A 6982-nucleotide genomic window follows, 5' to 3' on the forward strand; every position below is an offset into this window, starting at 1 on the left:
AAACAATCCACAAAGATATATTCCAAAGCTTAACTGAAGTTAATATGAAGCTTCAGCCATTGAACTTAATCACACCAAGTGGAGCTCTTTCAAAGTGAAAAGGCTTTTTGATGCACAATTTGGTGGAGGAAGAGTAACACAAAGACACACATTTGTCCAACTGAGACTGATAAACTTTGGAATAGAGGACTGTGGATTCTGTTCCCCATCACTTAGATTGGAAACGCATTCGGAGGGGATCTCTTAATGGCTACCATGAATAGAAGGAATGATTACAGCGAGCTAAAACGATGAACATTTGGAAACCTGACAATGTTTTAACACTGCATGGTATCATTAAAGTCATTTAGCAGATGCTTTTATCCAAAGTGACTTACAATCAGTAGTATATATTACATATCATTCACCCGTTCACACACTGATGACAGGCTACCATGCAAGGTGCCACCATCAGACTCTGACTAACATTCATGCAACATCCAGTCCACACCGATGGCAAGCCTTCGGGAGCAACTTGGGGTTAAGTGTCTTGCCCAGGGACACATCGACTGCTGAAGCCGCCCACTGTCCCTAATCATGAAAGAAAATTTGAACCACTTGAATCACTAAAGTGGGTGAGTTGCGTCACTTCCCCCATACTGCCAGTGTTTTCACTTATGCAGGACTCATAAGCACAAACACAGATCATGATAAGACGTTTGGTGCAGTAGAAGCTCTGTATTTTTTCATCAATAAATTGATTTCTTTTCTCCACCCATGAGGAGCACTGTGACTATGGAACCTGTAGTGCCTTGAAGTCGAGTTACAGAAATCAGGAACAGGTTTGAATAGACTTAGATAACATTATTACTGCTAATTATTTTTAGCCTTTTTCTTCAGGTTCTTATTCATGCTCTCCCTCTATCTGTGTGTGTTTTGCTGAAGAAAAGACAACAAGAACAAAAGCCAAGCACCGACCAAAGGCCATTGAACAGCAGGTTCCCTCTCTCCTCGCCAACCATGGTGTCAGCTAATTGCTGCTGACATTTTGCCCGTGTTGTTTAAATCAGGACTTGCTTTCTTTTGTTTGTTCACATAAAGGGGATATGGTTTAGAAATGCCATCCTCTCCTGAGTGTCTCGATATTCAACGACATCGTCTAATTATCACACAGTTTACTTTGACAGTACTCCGCAGTTTCCTGAATCCTGCAAATATTTCTCATCGCCTTGCATGGAGGGTGAAGTCAACTCCCGCAGATCTGGCTGCCACCAGGCCAAAAAGACTCAGGAGCTGTCAGGAGGAATTCCCAAATTCTAATTAGTTATAACCTTAGCACAAACATGAGAAACACATCGGGAGCCTGAGTGCTGTGATCCCTCCAATCCTGGTTTGTTTTGTCACAGCTCTGGAATCTGCTGCACATTTCATTGAGATACTCTGAGTTTAAGCATCTGTAGTTCTAATTTGCACTAGTTAGTCATTTCTCAAGATTAAAGTATTTTCAAACCAGAAAATATTGCATGCCGGTTGTTGCCATCTTTGTAAATTCTGTCGGTTAAATGTGATGCAGAGGCTGCCTGTGTCCTTGCATATTAAAATATTCTAACACCTCTGTCTCTGACTGATTTCCATTCACACCAGCTCTCTGATGATGGACAGCTGCCATCAGAGAAGGACATGGGTGTTATTTTAAAAAAAATGATCCATTTATTTACGCTAAGCACTTCTGACACAACCTCTTATTGATTGAGAGAAACCACATGGCTGAAAGACTTTGCGCTGTTTATTTGGGATTCGACGACACGGACAAAAGGGTCATTTGGGGGAGTGATTGATCAGCGTTTATAGAAGGCTACACCCATTTTTCTGTTGCCTAAATGCAGCCGGAGTGGATTGATGGCTGTGAAGTGGATTTCGATGTGCTTTCAGATTAGTTTTCTTTGATTGCATCTCTACAGATCATTTTTTTCCCGGATGGCCAGCACCTTGTAAAAAGCCCATAAACAGAGAGTCCCTAATCCCCGCTGTTATTCTGAGCTCAGCAATCCTGAATCATAACAAGATGAGAGCTTTCCCTCAGTGGGATGCCCGTTTCACTGCAGCCTTGGACTGGGAAGTAGGAGGATGGCAGTGGACACGAGTCTCGTAACAATTAAACTTGTTCTTTTGGTCTGTTAGGAGAAGAGCTGAGATGAGCTAATACAGTCAATCAGTCAATATATTAATTTAATCCAATCAATATGGAAACTCTTCAATGTCCAAGTCAAGAACCAGTGTTGTCACAAACATGTGGTTCTGCTAATTCAAGTGCTGTGGCTTAGATTTGAAACCTGTGGCTAACGTCCCACATTTCAGCGTTACTTGTCTCGTTTAATGGCCTCGAGAGACAATTAACAGTGGCAAATATTGATTGGAATGTCCTGTGGCGTATTATGTCTGACAGAGACGAGAATATTTAATTTGTTGATATTCTGCTTCAAGCAAAACTGTGAGTGTTTAATTTCCACACAGGCTGATGTGACCGCATGCCCAGAATAATATGTGAGGCATTTATGAGTTGTCCAGTCTCTTCAATCAAGCGTTCTCCAAAACGAGCTCAGCAGAAAACCAAGAAAGAAAAACAATGTATGTATAGGTCCCCATATACATTTACAGTATACAAAGTTACAGTTACATATAAATGAGCAATACATCCAAAATGTGCAGGTTATGAAACAAGAGAGTAAATACACATGTTAGCGGTTAGTGACTAGTAACTTATTTAAGCACACCGCTCCAAGAGGCAAAATTAAACTCTCTGGAGCTAAATGGACCTCCAGTACTGTACATTTCACATAACAAATCTCATATTCAAATATTCTCATCGCCAAAATATAATATTGGTATTTTTTTGTACATGTCGACTTTTTTAGTTGCATTCAATATGCATTTTTTAAATATTATTTTGCTGCTGCAAATTAATGTGTGCTTCCATCCAATAATGTGGATATTAAGAGTTTGTCCATCGAGATAAACTAAATTATGTAATTTAAAGAGAGTCAAAGCCCTGAACTGTGGAAAACAGGATGGAAAAATGATAATTATATTATTGTCACGTATTAATTTGAGGAATATTTTTGTCCCTTGGATGATGTTTAAGACACATGCATCATGTTTGTCATGATTTATATGTTTAATGTGTTTCCATTGCACTTTGTCACATTTTGCTTTTAAGTATGCACCAACTTTTCAACGTCATTCAAGAGCAAAAAGTCTTCGCAATATTCCATGTTTTCATTGTTTTTTAATTTTATTTCCAACAAGTTTTTATTTTCGCAAATTGAAAACATGCATATAAACGTGTGAATGGAAGGAAGGCGTAAAAACAATGGCTGTGTTCTTTTCGATTGCTCCAGTTAGCTGTGACAGTGACTCAGCATGCTCAACACCATGTACCTGAAACTAAAGCAGCTAAATGGAATTCAGCCGTCATCATATGAATTATTTACACCTGTGCTTTTCCTTCTGTGACAAATCAACATGTCTGCTGTGAAGAAGACCTGTTGAATATAGAACAGGTGACTGTCTTGCGTGCACCTGCTTGTTTGGTTATCTTGCAGGTAATTGATAGGCGCTTTAATGAAACTGGGCATCCATTTCTCATAGAGAGACTCTTTCAATGGCCTTGTGTTTTACTTTCTTTAGCTTTTGCTGTGTCCTGCAAGCCATTCATGAAACCATCAATTTGGTTAAAAGGAAGAAAAACAACATTACAGCTCGTCTTTTTGCCCAGACCAAACTGGCAAATTGCTTGTCATGTTGGCTGTTGAAGGGAGGAGATAATTCCTAAACTGGCCGTCGATCAAAACTCATTCAGACACAAAAATGTGTTGTTGCTCCATCGTGTTTTTCTGTGTTGTTTTTATTGTTTGGCTTTAATCTAATTTTAGATTATTTCAAATCTAGCAGTTAATGCTGTGTGGAATCATTGATTTGTTCACTGATTGTGGAAAAATACAGTATTTTTTATCGTGTTCTTTAATTGTGTCTCTAGTTTTGGAGAAAATTGGGATTTCATTACAGGAAGCTGGCTGAGCAACAATCCCCTAAGAACAGACTGGTGGGCCATCAGCTCCTCCATTCTGTCCCTGTGAAACGGTACAATGAGCAGGGTGGCATGCTCCTGTTTACCTCAAGGTAACAGTTGGTCTACATTAGACTAAAAGGTTCTTTCCCAATAACAGATTTCAGGCAGCCAGGACTTTGAACAGGTGGTGTAGAGTAGTACAAAAACCATGAAAGTGTGCTTAAACGATTTTCATTCCCCCAAAAAAAACCCCATATCTGCCTGTCACAGATTCTCAGATTCATTTTGGGAGATATTTGATACTGCAACTGAACTCAGCTGAACGAAACTTTCAAAAACATTCCGAGGGAAACTTATTTTCTCGATTACAGTAATGGCTTTGAATTAAAACAAAACAAGAAAACGCTACACAACTTTCTTAGGTTTAGGCAACACAACTGGTTGGTTAGGTTGAGTAGACTCATCATGGTTTAGCTTAAAATGACTAGTACTCGGTTTACACACAAACAGCAGTATCCCTGGTGAAGGCCCTGTGTTATTTAACCCATCTACCACCCCGACCTTTTCCTTACGTGGACTTTGGTGGACTGAATTAAAAAAACGTATTTGTGATAAGTCAAAAGCAAACGTATTAACAGACAATAAGCATTTTGCTGTAAATGTAATGGACAATGCAGTTTTTATTTTTATTCCAAGGCTGCAGCGTGAGAGCCTTGGACAGTAATTTTGGTTTTCCTGAGGAGCATCAGTCAGACATCTCAGCACACGAGTTCTGTCTTACAGAGCATTCCACTGGGAAATCAGAAGTGCAACCTCAGCGTTCTGCATCTGTTTGAGAAGGTGTTTGTGAAAAGTAACTTCCTACCTAAGTGTATATCACAGATGGCTGAACGCAGCATTCGCACACATAGGTAATGTGCAGTTGGTGCAAATCCCCAGCACTCAATACAGGCTGTAATATACTCTATATATATTGAGGACTTTTTTTTTTAGTTTCTGAAGAAAGACAGCATCATTCCTTTCCGATCATCCAGAGGTCATGCACTTGAAGATGTTCCACGCCTTCACATACTAAACAGGTGGCAAACCTGAAGCGTGCAGCGCTCGAGTTACTAACAAGTGTTTACACCATCAAACGATACCAAAAAGGTCTGAGCTTGAAAAACAAATATAGTGTTATAATCATAAATATCATCCGTTTTATGTAAAAAGGGATTATTTGGCATTACTCTCACAAACAGCAGTGTATAAATGTGGATCCCATATGGATCTGCAGAGCACTAAACCATATCTATTATTGAAGCGTGAGGGAGACTTTTTAGAGCACTCGGAATTTCTGCCATATTCATTATTCATAATTTAAATCCATCTCGGTCCCCACTACATATTCAGATCTCATTTACTGTCATCCGTGCAGACTCGCCACCTTTATCCTCCAGGAATCTGGTCTCAATTAATGTTCTTATTGAGATTTAGGAAAGGATTTAAAAGGAAAAGGTGCTTGGCAGTGACCATGGAAACACGCAGTAGAAGCAATATGTATGTGCTTACACAGACATTGGAATAATTTAATAGTATGGCAGTGTTTTTTTTTCTATCACTGGAATCACACTATGTTCACCTTGTTGCCTATCGGAGCCCCATATGTTTTAACATAGCCTGGTACCACAAACACAGTCCACGAGGACTTTCTCAGCCTTAGGACTGGTGCATAAATATTTCATTTAAACAAATTGATTGTTGCAAATACTGATGGAGGTGTTCAATTTTCTGCCTGGTTTGTCTTTTCACAGAGGCATGACTCGGTATCCATACCCTTCCCGCTCTGCCTGGGGGAAACTCAACACACAGCCAGTGTCTGTCAGAGGAGATAGTGTTGCAACCATATAGAGGGAAAAAAAAAATGGCCTGGCTTCAATCATTCATCAGCTCTCCCTGCACCAGTGTCACAGGGGAAGAGATTCAGAATTCAAAGAACAAGGTTCAGGGATGCTAAAGTTGCAGAAACAGAAGGGGGTTCTTGGGGTGATTTGTCCCGCTTTTTGCATGGTAGACAGAACTGTAAAGTGCTGCAATTTGGCTCCAGGAAAGATCTTCCAGGACCACAAAATCAGAAGTGTCAGATTTATTTACACTTGTGTGTCCGTTTTGTTCTTGAAAGTACCATCGCTGTTGTTTTTTTGGCCATAACAATAATGGAGGCCATAAGCAGAGCTGAAACTACAAAACACAGCAAAGGAAAAATGAAAAACAAAGGAAAAAGAAAAGTCATGTTGAAGAGTGTTTCTTCCATCCGTTTAACTGTGAAAAACTAAAATTATAATTTATTATAGGATATAAAAACAAGCAAGGATAACAGATTGTCAGCTAATTGAGCTGCTATTAAACTGGGGACCGCCATTCCTTTTATTACCATTTTTTAGTGATGCAAATTTCCATTAAAACGTCTTAGGATTTGTAAACAAGAAAACTACATATTCAAAGACAAAGAGAATCCTCTTCCCTCATTTGCTACTTGTTAGCTAATGTGGGGCACGCCAGTGATGTGAGTGCATTATTTAACATAAGTAAATGTTATAGAGTAGATTTAATTATGAATTGAAGGGGATGCATATTTGATTTCTAGTCTACACCTCTGGGCTTTGCTAGACAAAGAAAGCTCTGCAAACAAGAGTTCTGATACAGGCTGGATCTCCTGAAGTGTCAACTACCAGGACACCTCGTCTCTCATGAAGTTCAGAGAGTCCATCTCAACAGGGAAGCAACACAGCTATAGCCAAAAGTGTAGGGACTGAAATGCAGTCTTTTTTACCTCTTGTTTAGCAGTTTTATTTATTGTTTGAATAACACATACAATACACTATACACTTATTGCACCCGATAAACCTAAATGTGCATTTTAACAGAGTCCTGGACATTATCTAGTAGCAATTG

The sequence above is a fragment of the Anoplopoma fimbria genome, chromosome 11 (genome assembly GCF_027596085.1).
Source record: "Anoplopoma fimbria isolate UVic2021 breed Golden Eagle Sablefish chromosome 11, Afim_UVic_2022, whole genome shotgun sequence".
In the NCBI taxonomy this organism is placed as follows: Eukaryota; Metazoa; Chordata; class Actinopteri; order Perciformes; family Anoplopomatidae; genus Anoplopoma; species Anoplopoma fimbria.